The sequence below is a fragment of the Gopherus flavomarginatus genome, chromosome 12 (genome assembly GCF_025201925.1).
Source record: "Gopherus flavomarginatus isolate rGopFla2 chromosome 12, rGopFla2.mat.asm, whole genome shotgun sequence".
Taxonomy (NCBI): domain Eukaryota; kingdom Metazoa; phylum Chordata; order Testudines; family Testudinidae; genus Gopherus; species Gopherus flavomarginatus.
Genome location: NC_066628.1, coordinates 43,159,048 through 43,178,265, shown reverse-complemented (window position 1 = coordinate 43,178,265; position 19,218 = coordinate 43,159,048). Strand labels below are relative to the sequence as shown.

At 44.1% G+C, this 19,218-nt stretch overlaps 1 protein-coding gene across 5 annotated transcripts in view; it reads right to left on the bottom strand.

The window, feature by feature from the left end:
- Positions 1-19,218, bottom strand: part of RAB11FIP4 (RAB11 family interacting protein 4) — a 215,125-nt gene that overhangs the window by 45,090 nt on the left and 150,817 nt on the right. The window contains exon 1 of one of the 5 annotated variants that reach the window (XM_050920717.1): positions 2,583-2,712. The exons of the other annotated variants lie outside the window; for them this stretch is intronic. The gene's annotated coding sequence lies outside the window, so the exon portion shown is untranslated. Of the gene's footprint in view, positions 1-2,582; positions 2,713-19,218 lie in introns of those variants that run through there. 5 annotated transcript variants of the gene reach the window in all.

The window sequence follows — 19,218 nt, the reverse complement described above, 5'->3', positions numbered from 1 at the left end:
GGCTCTACTGTAAAACCTATTGTAGACACTGCTCCAGTATAAGACACAGTTTGCAGGAGGTTAAACTGTGCCAATGCAGCACATCAACACTGGAAATCTGCAGTGGTGCAGCAGCTAAACTGTTAGTTTCACACATGCATTAAGAGTAGATTTATACTACCATGCCCTGTGCAAACATTGTTTAACTGGAGCTTTACCACCATTCATAGCCTGACATAATGCAGCCTTCACTTTTATTTATTATTGATGGTAGTGACTAGAGGCTCTGATAAGGCCCCCATAATTAGAAGATAGTCCCTGCCCTTAAGACCTTGCATTTTATAATAGTTGCCTATTCTCTTCTACACCATTGCTATACTAGGTCATACAGCAAGTCTGCCACGGACTCCAGCAAAGAGGGAAACTGAAGCTGTATACTCCTGAGATGCTGTATACTCCTGGATGGATTATGTGACACTGCACTCACTAAAGAGGAAACAGATCTGGGGAAGATGAACAGTTTCAAATCCAGTGTTTGGTGAGAGAGAATCCCCCCAATTTCCATAGCACAAGGGGAAAATCTTGCCTTGGGAAACAAATAGGCTGCTCACCAATGTTGGTGAGGGCAGGGCAAGCAAGATTAAGGATGCATTTTTGGTTGGGGCTATAGCTTGGGCGTATCTACACATGGACCCTCAGGAAAGTTAATCTGAATGACCTGTTAAAGTGGATTAGTTAAACTACATTAGAAGACTGCATCCAGACAGGGATTTAATCTGGTTTAACTAAATCAGTTTAAATGCACCCTTTTAGTTGATTTGGATTAATTTCCCTTGAGTGTCCTGTGTAGACAAACCTAGTTTACCTCACATTAGAGATCAAAGAGTCCCATCTAAACTCTGATACCTCTTTAAGGAGGGAGTAAACTCTCTGGGTATGTCTACACTGTCTGCTGATCCGGCGGGCAGCAATGGATCCAGCAGGGATCGATTTATCACATCCAGTCTAGATGCAATAAATTGACCCCTGAGCTCTCTCCTGTTGACTCTTGTACTCCAGCACCCCGAGAGGTGCAAACAGAGTTGACAGGGGAGCAGCAGCAGTCGACCTCTCTGTAGGTGTAATTACAACTACTACTTCTTTCAGAAGCTATGCAGAGAAGACAGTGTCTACTTCACCAGCCCACTTATAGAAGGTAAATACAACCATGGCTATGATTGTGCTAATAAAACAGTTTTAAAAAGAAGTTATATGGAAATCCCATTGGTTTGCCAATAACAGGAGATGCCTGTGATACATCCCTGAAATTCAGGCTACAATTCTGATCCAAGTCTGTGGCCTTGATTCTAAATATACACAATGACTTTTTCAGCTTTAAACCTCAGACTCAGCAGCCCATACCCCAAAATGACAGAGATTCACATTATGTTTTGGGGCGCTGTGCGATACTGATATTGACTGTCTAGCAATGCGAAACCCAGGCACATGCCTTCATTGCTGCCCCCAGTTTATCATTTTTGAATGCTGACAGAACGCTCTACTGCTTTATGATTTTCCCAGTTTAAAGTATTCTTGGACTGCAGCAGTAGTAGCCTACTGAAACATTTATATTAGCTAAGGTAGGGTGACCAGATGTCCTGATTTTATAGCGACAGTTCTGATATTTGGGGCTTTTTTAAAATACGGGCTCCTATCACACCCCCCACCTCCTGTCCTGATTTTTCACACTTGCTATCTGCTCATCATAAGTTAAGGTCACCCTCTATTACTGGGGTGGGTTATATGGGTGTGATTATTATTACACTTTCCAAATTCACATATTTAAAGCAGTGGCGGGGAGGGGAACAAGAAAAGTATGTATCTAAGCAGGCTAACAGTTTACATTTTAAAATTTTATTGCCTGGATTACTACCACTTCAAAAGACACGATACAAGCAACAAAACAAATAACAGCAATCAGAAAAAGCATGGAACAGAGAGCTGCTTGCCCGTTGCAAAAATAGTAAGAAGCAGTGATCCTGTGTAGACCAAAAATAAAAATCTGTAGAAATTACATAATCTACTTCCAGGCTGCAACATGCTCATTGGTGTATTTATCACTAGCCACACAGCAGCAAACTGACCAGTCCTGACAGAGCTCAACCCCCTCTCGAATTTCGCTTGCAAGCCCCAGACTCCTAAGAACAGGTAAGTGCACTCCCCTCTGCGCTGAAGGGAGCAAACTCTTCTCCACAGCCCGGGGGGGAGGGCTGCCAGCCTGGCAAGCGGGGAAGGGGACGGACGGAATGAAGAGGAGGCAGGTGAATGAAAGCCCAGCTCCTGCTCTCTCAGTGCCTTGGGGAACCAGCCCAAGTCTTCTCGGTCTCTCTGAGCTGTTGTTCTCTCTGAACAAGAAAGCTCCGCTTAGGCAGCCTTACCCCGGAGCAGATACCCCCCGACTCCAGGCACAGGGAGAGACACAACTTTCGGCGTGTCACTCGCCAAACTTCCGCCTTGGTGTCCCTCCGGAGGGAGGTGACTGACTGCAACAACCTTCTCTCTGGCCCCTGTCGCGCTCTCTGCCCTTCCCGGAGCCCCTTTCTTCCTCTCGCCCCCCGGCTTACCTGGCGGGATTCGCGCCCCACTTCCAGCCGGGGGGAAGGGGCCGGGAGAAGCAGCCGTCGCCCTGAGAGCCCCGGCCAGCAGGGAACACCCGCTCCTGGCTCAGCCGCAGCAGCACTCGCCAGTCTTCTCTCTCCCCACCTTAGGCAACAGTTAGGCAGCACCGAAGCCACGCCCCCGCTGGCGGTTGCTAGGAGAGCCGGGGTTTCATTGTATCCGCTCGGTATCAGTGCCGTGACATCACAATGCTGGGTGTATGAAGATTCCAAAAAGGAGGGGCGGGGGAGGTAATTCACTGCTCAAACTCAAGGCAACAGTTCGGAGCCTGGGGGCAGCTCCCAGGCTGGGCAGGGCGAGTCCGTGGGGAGCTTTCAGTCCAGGATCAAAGGAGATTTCAAACACTCAGCAAAACCCCCTCTCCGGAGAGAGCGACACTGAACCACAGTAAATTAATCCCAGATGGGGCATCTCGCACTGTGTGAGTTAGCCTGAGAACAGGTCTGTGTGTGGGCGTCTCCCACCCTGTGGGGGAGACGCCGAACAGGCTTTTGTGGGGAGTGTTTGGTTCAGCCTTGCAAAGCTAGCAGGACAAGTTAGCAAAGCAGGCGCCAAATTCACTCAGCCTGCCTGACCTTGGTGAACGGATTCATTTGTTAATGGGCCATCATCATTCGAGTTCGGAGTGCAGGGACCAAACAGAACAACCTTACCTCCCCTCCCGTCACACACACACTTTCATCATGGTCTAGGCTCCTAAAGCTGGCAGGTTTGGAGGGAAATGCTTTCATGTCGAGACTACATTTTAGGCAGTTTTTACAGTCTACCACTCTTATGAAAGGACAACAAGGAGTCCAGTGGCACCTTAAAGACTAACAGATTTATTTGGGCATAAGCTTTTATGGGTAAAAAACCACTTCTTCAGATGCACCTTATGAAAGGAACACTTTTTACAATTTGTTTTGATGAAACTTTCAAAAACTCCCTTGTCAATTTTATTTGTAAATCTCCATCGGTGCTTCTCACTTGATCTGAAAATATTTTAAATAAAAATGTTAAAATGTGCAGCTGCTTTGGCTGCCTGAGCATTTAGATTTGGCTTTAAAAATAAAATTTAAAAGCCTGGATCTCTCATGCATTAGTGTGGAGAGTGGCAAGAACTGAAACTTTGCACTGAGGTCCAGGGAAAAGATCTTTAGATCACAGGGCAGAGTGCAATGGAGCAAGTACTGGATGGCTACTGACACCCCACAGAATGGTACAGTGGCTTAGCCAGCCGAATCCAGCCACAGGCCACTCTGTAATTGCCAAAGACAGTGATACCTGTTTCTTCTTTTAGTGGAAGCAATTGCCTTTTCAGAAATCTCTTTTCCATTTTTTTTACCCTGGTTTCTGATTATATTCATTTATTTATGTTCCCAAACAAATCACAGAACACCAATGGATTTAGAAGCAGCCCATGACTGTGGAGTGTGTTCAGACTCCAGAGGCTGGGGAAAATGAAGATCATCTCGTAAACAGAATAGTGGTAAGAAGGGACAAGTCAAGGAACAGCTCTCCTAGATTGGGTAGGAGGCTTAGGTGGAAGGATTTCAATTTACCCTGCTTGTGTCATGTCATGGCATATCTCATCAGTCATTCATCTGAAAACTATTACATTCTTAAAGGGAAACATTTGAAACAAGGAAGGACAAAGGAATGTTTACAGGTGAGTTTCAGGTTCCCCGTGCTGATCAGGAAAACTTGGTAAAATTAATTGGCTACTATGGCCCTAGCCTTACAATATGTACACACATGCTGAACTTCCATGGGAATAGTTCCATTGAAGTCAAGTGCATGTTTGATGGATCAGGGCTAGGGGTGGCATTAGTAGCTCTACTGAAATCAATTGGACCCTTTAGAGGAGCAAGGCTCTGCAGGATCAAGACCCGAATAGAACCTCAAGTGGCACGTTACACATTCATTTTAGATTTATTTGAGAATAAGATGAAACAAAAACTTTCCATTGTGAATGTTATGCAACACTATTCTGTATCATTTTAAAAATTGCCAGTAGGATATAAAGCAAAAGATTTATGGATGTATGGCTTATTACAACAATCTATAACCCACTAACCCCCTCTTTTTGTCCTATGGCTGCCAAGGTGTGAATGGGCCACACTACCTTGAATGGTCCCTTACAATATGTGCTAACTACTTATACTAAACAATCTGTTCCACCTGGCATTTTGCTGTGGCCTGGGGGAGTTCTGGATCGGAAGAAGAGCTCTGTTTGGGTCAAAAGCTTGTCTATCTCACCAGCAGAAGCTGGTCCAATAAAATACATTAACTCACCCACCTTGTCTCACAAATCAAAAGAAATATGCTTAGGACACTTAATGTATTGTGTTCTTCCATTTCATTGTGAGAAATGCGAGCAGCAGGAGAAAAGCAACAATACAAAAAGGGATCAAAACATTACAGAAGTTTTCATCTTGAATTCACTATAGTTTTTTGAAGTTGTGCAACTTCCTTTTTCACAATGTCTCACCACAGTTGCACGCTAGCGAATAATGGGCCAAAATCAAGAAATGAAAACAAAAACATTTAAAAAAACCCTGTTTCTGTGAGTTTGCATTGGATGACTCAAGCCCAGACAATAGTAGCAACTGATCTATAAAATTCCAGTCATCAGACCAAATTCTGTCCTTAGACACATACACACCATGCTGAAGTGTATCATATGGCAGAATGTGGCCCAAAGGAAGTTGAAAACAGCAATAAGAATTAAGAAGTTGAACAAGAAAAGACTGATCCAGTACACAATTATTGCACCTGTACGCTGCCACATTCTGAAACCTGCTGTCAGTCCCCCACCCGCCCCCCAGTTAACTGAGGCCATTTTAAAACAGTTGTGAAGTCTTGCTGCTATTACCACTGAAACAGCCACTACAGTATTTTTAACTCTAGTTCTTTGCTATAGACCCCAATTAAACAAAGCATTAAATGCTTTAGATTTACATGCTAAAGTCCCTATAGTAACACCTAGAGGCCCAACCAAGATCTGGGCCCCATTGTTCTAGGCATGGTACCCACACCATAAGAGGCTGTAAACCCTTTGGGGCAGACTGTCTATGCAGACAAGCCAGACAAAGGGTGGGAGTGAAACAGAAGTACAGAAAAGGGAAGTGACTTGCCTGAGGTCACACAGCAGATTCATGCCAGAGGCAGGAATACAACCCACATCTACAGAGTCCAGTCCATTGGCCAGTTCACTAGATGTATTGAATCAAGGCCATTGGGAATTCTGAAAGATTTCAAGGATTCACACAATGGAGGGTTCTGGTTCAGGGAATCATGCAGGGAATTCTGGTTATTCAGAAATTTCTCTCTTTCCCCTCTTACTTCACCATCTTTTCCAGTTTTTTGTTGTTTGTTTATTTCTAAATTCATGTATGTTTTACTCAAACCATGACATCCTTTCTATTGGTTTTTTTCCCCTCAGTCCATTAAAGCTTCCAAAGCCTCATTCAGGGAAAAGAATGAATGGAAACCCAAAACTTCTAAGAGCTCTTAACACACTACAAATGGAGTTTATAATGGAGTATATCACTGAAGCTGGACTATACTGATGTCTGTTTGCCATGCAAACCCATTCACTGTCTGAAAGTTGCATGCTCCAGATGCTGCCTGAATCTGTCCTTGTTTTCATAATAGAGGATGACTCTTATAAATTAAAAATTATTCTAATTCAAAAGAAAGAAAAGAAATTCATTCGCCTCAATCCTTTTGTGAAAAGCCTAAAGTAATTAGCAGAACTAGCTTCTTCTGAAACTGTGGAACCAGTTTAACAAAAGCCTGAAAATACATCCTTTTCTGATGGGGGATGGGAGACTACTTCAGGCCTAATCTGAAGTTTAATTTAATGAAGGATACTAATATTGCCAGAAGGAAACATGCACATCAAGCCAATATACACGGGATGGTTCACATATATACAACCAAGCTGCCTATTAGGCCCCACTCCTGCACTAAGAACTCCATGCTCAGATCCTTGCATTCACAGTGAGCCCTCACGGGGATGTCTAACACTGCAGCTGGCAGCAAGTGTCCCAGCACAGATTAACAGACTCGTATACGCAAAATAGCAATGTGTGGCTGGTGCTCAGGCTCTCAAGATCACCCGACCCCCTATGCTTGAGAGCCTAAGCTCCAGAGCTGGAACATGCACATTGCAAACCTGCAGAACATAGCCTTTTTCCTTAGAGTGGCATTTCAACACACATGGGCCTTATTCTGATCTCACTTACACTGGTGCAACTGAACTGGCTTTGAGTAATGGAGTTGCTCAGTTTTTAAGGCCCTGGCTGGGATGATTTAGTTGGCGTTGGTCCTGCTTGGAGCAGGGGGTTGGACTAGATGACCTCCTGAGGTCCCTTCCAACCTTGATCTTCTATGATTCTACTCTCAATAAACAATGGTGTAACGAAGAGCAGAAATTTGCCCACATATCTTTTTCCATTTGCTGATCTAAAATAATGGTAGAGCACTTTTTATGTAACAGGTTTGGAAGGAGTTGACACTCTCATTCCTTATTAAACAGAAAACTTCTCAAACCTCTTTGCCTTACAGGGCTCAATTTGAAAGAGATGATTGTATGTTATAGACATTCCAGAATAAATAACAGTCATAAATAAAACAACTACCTGCACCGTGCATTTTTTCTAGCTACCCCACAGATATATGTAGGAAATGTCTTTGTTGTTATTACTGATTATATCCAGTATCACTTTAAGGTACACAGTGCAATGTATTTGTATGTATTTGTAAAATTATTACTAGCTGCAGCTATATTCTTTAATAACTTGTGTTGACTGATGTGCACAAGGAATAAATGTTTAACAGATGATAAGATGAAGCCAATTGAGAAGGGTATTACTTTAAGAGATGAAAGTTAAGACAATGTACACTAATGTTTAACATATGAATTCAATTTACTATGAAGTACGCTACCCAGGGCTGTGTAATGTATTACATAGCAATAATTAAGAATTTATAAGTGTCTTGTTGATATAAAGTGTTACTGAACAAAATTCCTATAAAATATATGACTCTAAACCATTCACTGCATACTAAGGCATGGCTGCATAAAAACATTATTAAGCAATAAATATAACCATCAGATAGGCCCATCTCTCTCTCTTATTAAAGTTAATTCTGATTAAGTGGTGGTTATTATGCTCTGTCTTCCTTCTCCACTGAGATGAAAGTTCAGTTCCTGCCTATTTCACAATTACATAAATATGTAGTGTTAATATTTTGTTGGGTTGTGTTTTTTGTCCCTTAGGGAGAGGAATGCAGTGCAAACAGTACTGGATGAGCACTGCTGCCTTCTCCTGGAAGGAAGCAGAACTCCGTAAGTGTGTGTCATAGACCCTTTATTGCTAACATCTAATAGCAAGATGGCAGCCATGCACCAGGGAGGGAACGGGTAAGAAGCGCCCACTTGCATGGCCTGTGTAAAGCTACCTAGAATAGCAACAGCTGCACTTGGGGAATGCAAGGGCTGCTACCAAATTGTTCTCTGCTTCTACTGGACAGCGAGTAGCAGACGATGGGTCCAGCCCAGTTCCCTAATGTGTTCCTCCCCTAGAAAGAGGTTTCACAACCTACTCTCCCATTGGTGCAACAGGGGAGATCCAGGAGAATGCCTCTCAGTGCCCCCTCCCCCCACGCGGATGGGTGTTGTGTCTCCCTCAGTGCTGCCCCTTACAATGGCCTTACAGGCACAATGGAGCTCTATTGGACTTTCTCCTTTAGCCCAAAAAGTAGGGGTCTGTGTTTCTGATTTCTGTCCCTTGTCACTGTGAAGTTCCAAGTAGCCATTGTATTGTGCAGCTTATTGATGATCATGGGGTCTCAGATAGGCACAGATTTGCAGCAATACGTTGCAAGCTGCATGGTACCAGAATAGCTGGCTCATAGGTCCTTACATTTACTTGTATTGGCAAGTGATTGAATAGTTCCCAGGAGTGAAATCCCACGCATGAAAATTGACAGTTACCAACTCTTTGGCACTCAGGTGACATCCTGGCAAAGGGGCTTGGTTAAAAGCTCTTGAATCAAAGTAGCATTGATGCTCAAAAGTACCGTGCTATTTTATTCTTATCTAGTTACCGACATGGTCCTCACCCACCTAATATCTGAGTGTCGAGGGCAATCTACCCTTCTGCAGAGGGTTGTTGGTATGTAATAAGCCAAGCAGGATGTCCCGATTAGTACTCTATTGACTTACCCTGTAGCTGATGAGGAGGCTGTGTGTGCGCACGCACATGCTTGTGCATATAGACTTTTAGATATATAAATGATACTTTTTTCATTATCATAAGTTGAATCACCTTTTTTCTGCTTTTTAAAACAAGCTGTACAATGACAACGCATGCCTGTGCTGTGCCTAGCTGTAAGGCACTCACTCTCCTCTCTAAAAACACTGCCAACAGGGATAGGTTAGCCTCCCTCTTCACTCCGTTTGGGTCCTTTTCTCAATTCAGCCTGCCAAACGTGCTGCATTCAGAGTGCTGTGTACTTTGAATCCTGTCCAGTACCCATTGCGAGTTGAGCAGAGGAGCCAAGGTTAATTTATGACAATGCCATTTGTCTTGCTGTTCATACACACTGGTCTCCCGGAGCGGCCCGCAGTGGTTTGCATTACTCAGCATTTCATACTCTGCACCAGACATTGTGCTAGAATCTCACTCTATCCTGGGGGGATTCCTGCAACGGCAGGATTTTAGCACTGTTTGGGTGGGCGACTTCACACCATGCCTAGGAGGTGAGAAAATATCATTATCCTTACATCACAGAAAAGAAAAGTGAAGCACCCTCACTCCTGTTGACTTGGATAGGAGTGGAGAGCCCTCAGTACTTCACAGGATGTGCTCATCAGAGTCCTGAGAAATTAAAGGGCAAAACTTTCAAATTTGGGTGCTTAGAATGAGGCAGCTAAATCTAAACGTAGGGGCCTAAATAAACCTGACTTCACTTTTAGAGGCGTTGACCCATTTCATCTCCCACTGACTTCCAGATCTCTTGCCTGGTAAATATTTCACAGAATAAGATTGTTGCAAGGTTTACTGTATGATGCCTTGCAGATCTCATACAAAGCCATGAAACGGCTTTGCTAACCTCTTGCGTTAAGGCTGGTGCCTCCTTCCCTATCACCCCCTTAACAGAGCCCTATACCGGAGTGAGATGGAGAACTGTTTCTCTGAAGTCCACCAGCAAGACTTTCATTATCAGCTAGTTGTGATAATGACAAGAAACCGGAGCTGAAACATGAGGAGCAGAACCTAATTAATAATGAAGATAATGAGATCATTGGATTGTATAGGCCAAAGACATATCTTAATTATCTTCTGAAAACTGGCAACCCCATTCATGCTTCAAGCGCCTTTAATCAATCTCTCTGTGCCTGAATATGTGTGATTACTTAGCACATATACTTATGTAACAATATCCTTTTGTTTTTTAATTTCCCTCACTGCTCTTCAAATCACTAATGTAGATAACTGCCCTGCTTAAAAGAGCATGTAATGTTCCAGACCACTAGTTACACTTGCCCTGAATTCTGATCTTATTTCCACCCATGTAAAGCAGGAGCTACTCCTTTGAAGCAATGGAATGTGATGGTTGTAAATTATTATTGTTGTTAACGTTCTGCATGGTTGTGCCTAAGAACCAGTCAAGAGTGGGGCTCCATTGCGCTAGGCATTGTGTGCACACAGAGTAATTAGTGGTCCCTGCCCCTACGAGCTTGCAATCTAAATAGACAAGACAGACCCAGTGTGGAGGAAAGGGATGTAACACAAGCAGAGTGAACAAGGGGATGGCAGTAAACACCATACTAGTTCCAAAAAAATTTGGGGTGGGAAGGTTAGTTAGGAAGGGACAAGCTAAACAGAAAGAAAAATGCAGGGCAAGGGGACATTGACGGGAAGGGGTGAGGGGAACAGGGCAGGGGAGAAGAGGGTAGGTGAGGAATGAAGAGACTCTGAGGAAGGGATTTCTAAGGGCCAGCATGGCCACTGGCACAGGCTTTGCTGCTAAGGAGGGTGTCACGTTGGTGGTCTGTCACCTCTTGTGGCAGTGAGTTCCACAGCCTCTCATTTCATTCCTGAGCCTCCTTCAATTTCATTGCTCTGATGAAACACAGATGTTAGGTCATGGTCAAAAAGGAAGAGTGGGTCTCTATGGCCCAGATCTTCGAAAGTATTTAGCTGCCTAACTCCCATTGATTTATTTGGGAGTTAGGTGCCTAAATACCTTTGAAGATCTGGGCCTAAGGGTTTGATCCAATGTGTAGTGCAGACAATGGAAAGTCTTCTACTGATTTCAATGGATTTGGGCTCAGGTGCTAAGACAGCGAGGGCCATTCCCATGGAAGGCTTTGAATATGGAGGACAGGGACTTGGACCTGGACTTTGTATTCCATGGCAAGTCAATGTGCAGGTGGGAGCACTGGTGTGGTGGCTAAGCAGACATGCTGCAGCATTTTGTATCAGATGGAGCTTTTCCAGACCTTTCTGCAGTTCTCTCCACTCCCCTACGCCTCTTTGCATCTCCCAGGACACGGTGAGGAGTTCAGCTCTGCAATCCAGTGAGCGACAGTATCATCAAACACGGGAATGTCTCCCATGGAACGCTGAGGCTGTTAAAAAAACAACCACCAAGCATCTGCAGAGAGACTTATTTTAGCAGCTGATGCTCCAATTTAGTTTTTTACCCCGTGGGGGCCTACTCTCCCTTCGATTCCCATTACCATTAATAAGAGCAGAGTGCTTGCTTGCATACTGTCCTTGGGAATAAAGCTGACAATATGGCAAATCAATGAGCATGTTCCAAATAAAAGCTTTTCAATAGACTTTCCCTGTAAAGGCAACAGTAGTGGGGTGGGGAGGGGCATCAGTATCAGGTCCTCAGATCTATATAAAAATTGGCCCAAACTATAGACTGTCCAATTATATTTTACAGCTATTTCAAGGAACTGAGGCCTAACATCTCTAGGAATTAAGGGGTTCACAACCTCTTTGCTGCCAGCAGGTTACATTTTACTTGCCTAATGAGACTGTATTTGGAGAATGTCTGTGTTCCTCTTCAGAAGCTTGGGCAGGCGGGGGTTGGGTCGAGGCATCAATACAAATGATTCCAAAGGCCAGATTATGGAACGAAGACAGTCAGCCCCTTCTGACAAGCAGCTGATTTGTACTTTTCATTGCATCTGCAGACCCGGGTCACAAAGGCTTTTCATTTCAGTGTTTGAAGTGGGACTCTTAACAGTCGCTGTCAGTCCGGGGCTAAAGAGCCTTTTGCAAAATCATCGTGAAAATTCACCAGCTCAAGCAGAAAATCTATTTCATCCACCATTTGCCAAGATGGTAAAGAACTGCCCCAAACAAAAGCAAACAAATGCTGTTTTGTCCATTGCGGGAAAAACCGAAAAACACTCAGACAAACAAACAAAAGTACTTGCCCCGTGTGAACGGGCCAGCAGGATTTTGCAAGGCTGGACTGGAGTATAACTGGGGGGGGGGGGGACTTTAAAAGAAAGGGATCTGATTCTATAGGGATTTTAAAAAAAGCAATTCTTCTTCTTTGTGAACTACAGAGCCAGATTGTGCCTGGGCCTTGTGTGGGTGTGGCAAGGGGAAGGATACAAAGAGCCAAGCTTCACTTGTGCCCACCTCCACCAGGACTAGATATGACTCCAAACACTCTGCTCTCCTGAGCACTGTCACTCCAGGACCTTCACCCCAAAGGGGGCAGAGAGAGGTGGCGCCATGGTTCTACCACTTGCACCAGCTGGTGAGCTGACCAGATGCACCTCTGTACAGGTCGGTGCAGTATGTGCACTTTCCTTGCATGCTGAGGAGCTCCTGGGATAATTGTGTCCCATGATGCCATTTGGGACCCAAGGCAGTAATCCTTAAAGAGGCAAAACCACCACTGACTTGAAAGAGAACTTCGTCAGCCGACGGCGCATGAGATCGGGCCTTTGCTGGAAGTCGCGGGTTTCTGTATGTATTTTTGCAGATGCAACACAAACACACAAGATGAACCCAGGGTGGAAATCTAGCACTGACCCTGAAGCTGGGAAGGGGGTGGGGTTGTGTTTGGGGAGCAGAAGCTGCAACTGAACATCTCAATGGAGGAGGCAAAGCAGCACTGGTTAGACAAGAGATGGAGGCGTAGTCAAGAGTAGTCACGCCAATATGCTGCTTTGTGTCTGGCAGCATTTACCATTAGTGCTCTCTGGCAACTGACACGGTAATCTGAATTAGGGGAGATTTTGCGGCTATCAAGGAGCCCGTTGAAGGCAGTGCATCTGGGCTGTCCCGCTGTCCTGCCCCAGCGAGTGCAGTCAGGCAAGGTGCGTGAGGGCCATAGAGAAGAGGCAGAGACAAAAGTCAGCCTCAGATCTAGTGGTCCCATTGTTTCTCGGGGGACAGGGTCATTATAGGGATAAGCGATTACAATGGAGCACTCACGCTGAGTAATTCACTTTTTGTTTTAAATCAGAGATGACACGGCAGTGCAACGTGCGCTGAGGACCACCTGCAAGAGACAACCCCCATCTTCAAGGACCATTTTAAGCAACTCCAAGACTTCCAGTACAATTTAATTGGAGACAACATACCAGATCAACCCAAACCGGCACCGGGTCTTGCAGAAGCTAGCATGTTCCGGGGGTGATATTCTAAGAGGGACATAGAACGAAGGTTGCAGCTGATGGGGAGTGAGAGATAAGGTGGCTTTAAGATACCTTTGCACCTTCCCCATGGTGGGCTGCAGAGACCTCTGGCATAACTCACGTTGCAGGGCTGTGTAAGTTACAGTAGATCTCTCTAGGCTGCCCTGTGGGCCACAGCACTGCTGCCCTACCACACCACCTATGCCAGGACTTTCTAAGGATCCTTTATGGCTCTCTTCTGCAATGCCTCCCTGGCTGGAAATGAGGCTGTTGGAGCTTTTACCAACCATAAAGGGGCCAGAGAGGGGTGACCCTGGAGTATATCAACTCCTATTTCTAAAGGGCACTTGGTTTTGCTGGTCCCTTGGGTGGTTCACTTAAGCCAGGTTGTGCTGTTCTGTATGTTTCTACATTTCATTTGAACCATAAAGAACAAACTGCCCATTGTAGGATGTATCAATGACACATGTTTATGTGTATATAAAATTGGTGTCAAATTTGTACAACTGTGATCTAACCTATTAGTAATGGAAAGAAAAAAGGAAACAGAGAGTGAGGACAGGAATAATTTACTATCTGTTGATAAGTAATATAACAAACCATCAAAATGGCCAGAGGCCACAGAGTTCTGCAGTCCACCAGTAGCTACAATCAATACGAGGGTAAGATGAAAAGAGCATGGGCCAAATTAATGCCTTGTGTTACTCAGTCAAAGTTATGGTATATCAGGTGTATAAACTAGTCCCTACTGCATGAGGACTTGATCCTGTGAAGTGCTGAGGACCTTTGAGTCCCTCTCGGCACACAATCAGGCCCTGAATTTGTACTCACTGGTTTCGTGAAAGGATTGTGATTGTTCGTGTTCGCTGTATATACAGAAGTCTGTCTGGCATCAACAAAACGGAGGCCACTGCTTTCCAGGGACAATGCTCTGGTGAGCTTTGGTATTGTAAATATGGGGCAGGAGCATGGTGTGGTGGTCTGGAGATTTGGGTCACCTAGTCTAAAGGGATTCTTTCTGCTTCTGCGTGTATCATTATTTCACTGGTGCCTCTGTATACTGCTTTGCTTCAGAGGGAGTGAGCCTGTACCTAGAGAAGCTGGGAGGGTTTTTTTTAAATAGAGAAAAACAAATCTACAGAAGGATCTAAAAAAATACACATTCTCTGAAGGCCACATCTCCATAATGATGCAATAGAATAGCACTATGGGCCAGATCTTGGTGCTGCTGAACCCCCTCAACTCCCATTGATGTCAGTGGGAACTGAGCACACGGCACCGTGATGGAGGTACTTGGAACCTTGTGGGATTGAATCCTAACTCCTTCCATTTGGGGGGACAGTCTGCATTGCTTGCTCAACCAAAACTCGTTGGAATCATTGGAGTTTTGGCTGCATAAGAAATGCGGAATTAGACGCTTGGTTAAGAATGCAGGAATTGGCCCCCTACCATAATTCCATGAGGATCTAGGGCTCTGAGACAGGCATGGGGCTTTTATTTCAGGATTACTGCCAACATCAGGAATAATCCAGCCATGCTGAAACATCCCATGTGAATACAAATAATTTTATGATCCTTTGCTGAGGCAGTAAAATCTAGCTTGAAAAAAAAAATCAAATATGTATTTTTTCCCCATTTTATGGCTGGGGATGGGGGATAAATCCTGGGCACTGCTGAACAATGTCGAAATCAGAGGGCCTTGCAGGTCCTCCACACCTCTCGGATCTGGCCCATTAAGTGTGTAACACCCAAAACGCTTGGAGTTTACAAGACCACCTCGGGAAGCAAGGTTTCCGTTTTATTAATGTGCTAAAAGCATCCATAGATCAAATGTGCAAGCCTCTTTTTAGGCCAGGAAATGCCACCAGGGACTCTCAGGACTCATCTCTTCAGATGCTGATACTTCCTTGTCCGTTTTAATAAAAGGCAGCAACAGAAAAAAAGTGTGCCATGTGGTCTCAATAAAACAGACAGCATAGCAATCAATAACAGAAACAATCTGCACTTACTTGCTTATAGAATTTGCCTTTAGCAGCAGCAGCAGCATCTATAAAACCAAACCACTTGAGACCTCCCTTCACCGCTTTGTTTCTCCTGGGACAATGAACCCACTGTACCCAAGCTCATCTGTGTATTTTGTAATTTCCCCTCTGTTTAGACTGACACCTTGACCATAAATCACACAATGATAATGATCAGATGGTTGATCCTGACTCTATCATTTATTGTAACTGGACTGTCTGCCACGCCGCAGACTAGTTTCTGATGACAATGGGTATTTTGTTGTATGGAACATGGACATTATTTTCTCTCAAGCTCAATGATCTTTCATATATATATATATATATATATATATATATATATATATATATATATATATATATATATATACACATATATGTAATTTGTTCCCATGTTAGCTGATTAAAATAATATTAAAAATACCTGTGAAGACAAATATTTTGAAACCAGAAAGCACCACACATCATGCACAATTCCAAATATATATCAGTACAGTAGTTATTTAAAATATTTCTGTGGAGGACACCCAAAAACTCTTTCTCCCCCACAAAAATGTTATCCCCCTTTGTAAATTTTGAAGAAGGGTGTATTTTCCTCACCCCTTAGTATTTTTCTCAAACAGAACTTTTGTCAATATGGGGAGCTACATCGTATACTGTTAAATACTTGGTTTCTGATGGGCGACCATGTACGTACATTGTGTGGAAACTGAATTGAGGTCAGGGCTTAAGGGAGCAAAAATATGAGTATAGTTCATTCATTCATTATTGCCTCCAGAAAACTGATCCATGTCCAAAGCAAAGTTCTCTCTTCTCTTCAGTTAAATCTCCATATATATATCTCAGAAGCCTGGCAATATGTAATTCTGATCAATTAAATTACACTGTACATCAAAGTTTTATTTCTGTGGAAAGTTGCAGCAGAGATGTAATAAAATATACAATACGTTCCCAGGGTCTATGAGACTTCAGATCATCTAGAAAATGCGTATTATTTTGTTTAAATAATCTTGATAAACAATATATATCCAGGAAAAGAAATATATGAGAAATATGTCACTGATCAATGAACTTATACAACTGTTCACACCACATACCCTGTAAATTCAGACAGAACATACTGATGCTATTACTATCAACCATAGCATCTCTTTTGCACTCTCTTTTAGCACAGACATGCCTGCCGGTAACTCTGTGTGTTTGTGGATCCCTGACTTCTGAGGATAGAGGAAGGTTGGCAGGTAAGGCACAGGACAGGGACTCACTCTGATCTTAGGGGAATCTCTTGATTGCCATGTGCCTTCGTTTCCCATCCCTAGAATAGTGATAATAGTATTTGCTTACCCCAGAGGATTGTTGTGAGGACTAACTGAATGTTTGTGAGGTACAGTGTTCGCATGGCATGTTCAGGCATCTCTCTAAAAATGAACCACCACCAAACTATTAATATATGGAGAAAAAACCTGTTATATCTGAATAGTGTCTGCTAGATATTTCATAATGATTTTCAGGTCCACAGCTATATAGTGGGATAATACTAAACAAGCATAGTTTAAAATTAATATATATACAGTGTTATCATCAGGCACATGAAGAGGATTCTAGCCTGACCTCCTCGAGGCTATGTCTACACTACCGGTAAGTCGAGCTAAGCTACGCAACTCCAGCTAGGTGAATAACGTAACTGGAGTCGACGTAGCTTAGGTCGATTTACCGCGAGGCCCACACTACACTGGGTCAACTTACCTTACTCTTGTTCAGGGTAGAGTACCGGGGTCAACTGGAGAGAGATCTGTGGTCGATTTGGTGGGTCTTCATTAGACCCGCTAAACTGACCCTGGTGCATTGATCCCTGGAGGGTTGATCCGGGGGGTAGTGTAGACATAGCCTCATGTACAAACCACGCATTCTGGATGGTTGTAATCCACAGCGCATTCCCTTACCTCTCAGATTTAGTGGTCCCTATCTCGCAATTTGTATTCTCATTAAAAGCTGGTAAGCTGGCTATTTCCATCAGCTTTACACAGTGCAAGTAAATCAGTCTGCTGCAACTATATACAGGCAGCCATACAGGATGACTAGTCAATACTTTCCATGACACTTCATTTGGCCAAACTCTGATCTCCTGTTCAGAACTTTTGTTTTCATAAGCAGAGAGCAGCTGCCAGTGCATGATGATAAGATTCATGCCAGGCCACAGATGCACAGTAAAAGAAGAAGAGAAAGGAAATAAAAAAGGAAAAAAGAAAACGTAAATACAATTCTTTGCCTGATAATCATAAGAAGGAGCTTTGGCCACCACAATTTCCAGAAAGAAGAGGAAAAAAGGAAAGGAAAAGAGGAGGGTCTCTTGGCTAGATCCTCACTAAATGGAATCATGGCACACCATTCAACAGATTCTTCTTTGTACGTTAGATTCTGACATCTGTCAGTGGCCACAGTGATGTAGAGGCGAGCTAGAATGTATCGCTGCCAGCTGTATGAAAAACCAAAAACTAAGCAGTTTACTGGGGCATGCACAAGGGAGGGAAAGCAGGGGCCTGGGCCCCCCAGTAATCAGCAGTGAAACTCCTCCGGCCCTGGGGCTGTGGCAGGGCACAGAATGTGCCCCTCCAAAAGCGGTCAAATTTAAATTCCTGTGTGCACCCCTCTTCAGTTATTGGCAGGATGAAATAAATGAAAGCCACAACAATGGGATAGAGAATGGAGGGGACGGGACTATACTGGGAAATTATATTGCTTTATTTGTAACATCTCTTAATAAATGGTTCTTTTCCTAACCGTTCCTAGCCATTTTCTGGTTAACCACTTGTTCCAGACATCTGTGAAGCACTTGTGTTAGCCATTTTGTGACATAGTGTTGCACTGAGAATTTTGGGGTTAAAAAGATTTTACTCCTTGTACAGATCTGCCAGGTGTATATGCCCAAACATAACTGTCCCACGTACCATGCCAGTAGAACTGTGGCACTTAAAAGCCATGTTTCTGTGGCCCACAGAGGACTCTAAAGGTCACAGTGGATATCAGCAGCAAAGACCTTATTTGATAAAGCAGGTAATTTAAAAGCCCTATAGAGATCTGTTCTCATCTCTCTCTTCACCCTCCCTCAGTAACAGCATCTTGGAGTTTTGTATAAATGGTGATTTCGTGAAGTCTCTGATTTGACTGATCTCAAATGATACCCTACACAATCAGAGGGCTTCAGTAACTCAGCCAGAGGTTCCAAGCCTATTACAAGAATGGGTGAGTGAGGTTCTGTGGCCTACAATGTGCAGGAGGTCAGACAAAATCTGTGCTTCTCAAGCTATGGGGCGGGCATCCCAAGGGAGGCGTGGGAATGTGTCAAGGGAGGCCCGAGTTGTATGCTTTTTTTCTTTTTTTGTGGGAAGAGCTGTAGCTGTCAGACCCATATGGCTGTGGCTTGTGCAGAAGGGCTGTGCACAACCTGGAAGTGGGGATAAAGGGGACAGCCAGAGCCCCACCACCCAGGCTCTCCCCACCCCCAGTCCCTGACCTGGAGGTGGTGGGGCTCCAGCTGTCAGCCTCAGGGTAGCAGCAGCAGCGCAGAAATACAGGTGGCAATGGGGCACTAAATCTACTGTGAAAAGTGATGACAAATACCACTTTTCACATTGTCTTCTTTACTTCTGTGCTGCTGCTGGTGTGGCGCTGCCTTCAGAGCTGGGTGCCTGGCCAGCAGCCACTGCTCTCTGCTCTGCCTTCGGAGCTGGGTGGCAGGATATGTGTTTGTGTAGGGGTGGGGGTGCGTAAGTGACTACAGACACAAATAAGAAGGGCCTAATCAAATAGATCTGAGAACCTCTGAACTAGATGATCATGATGGTCCCTTCCGGCCTTAATGTATAAGAGTCTATGGATTCTAACCAGAGAATT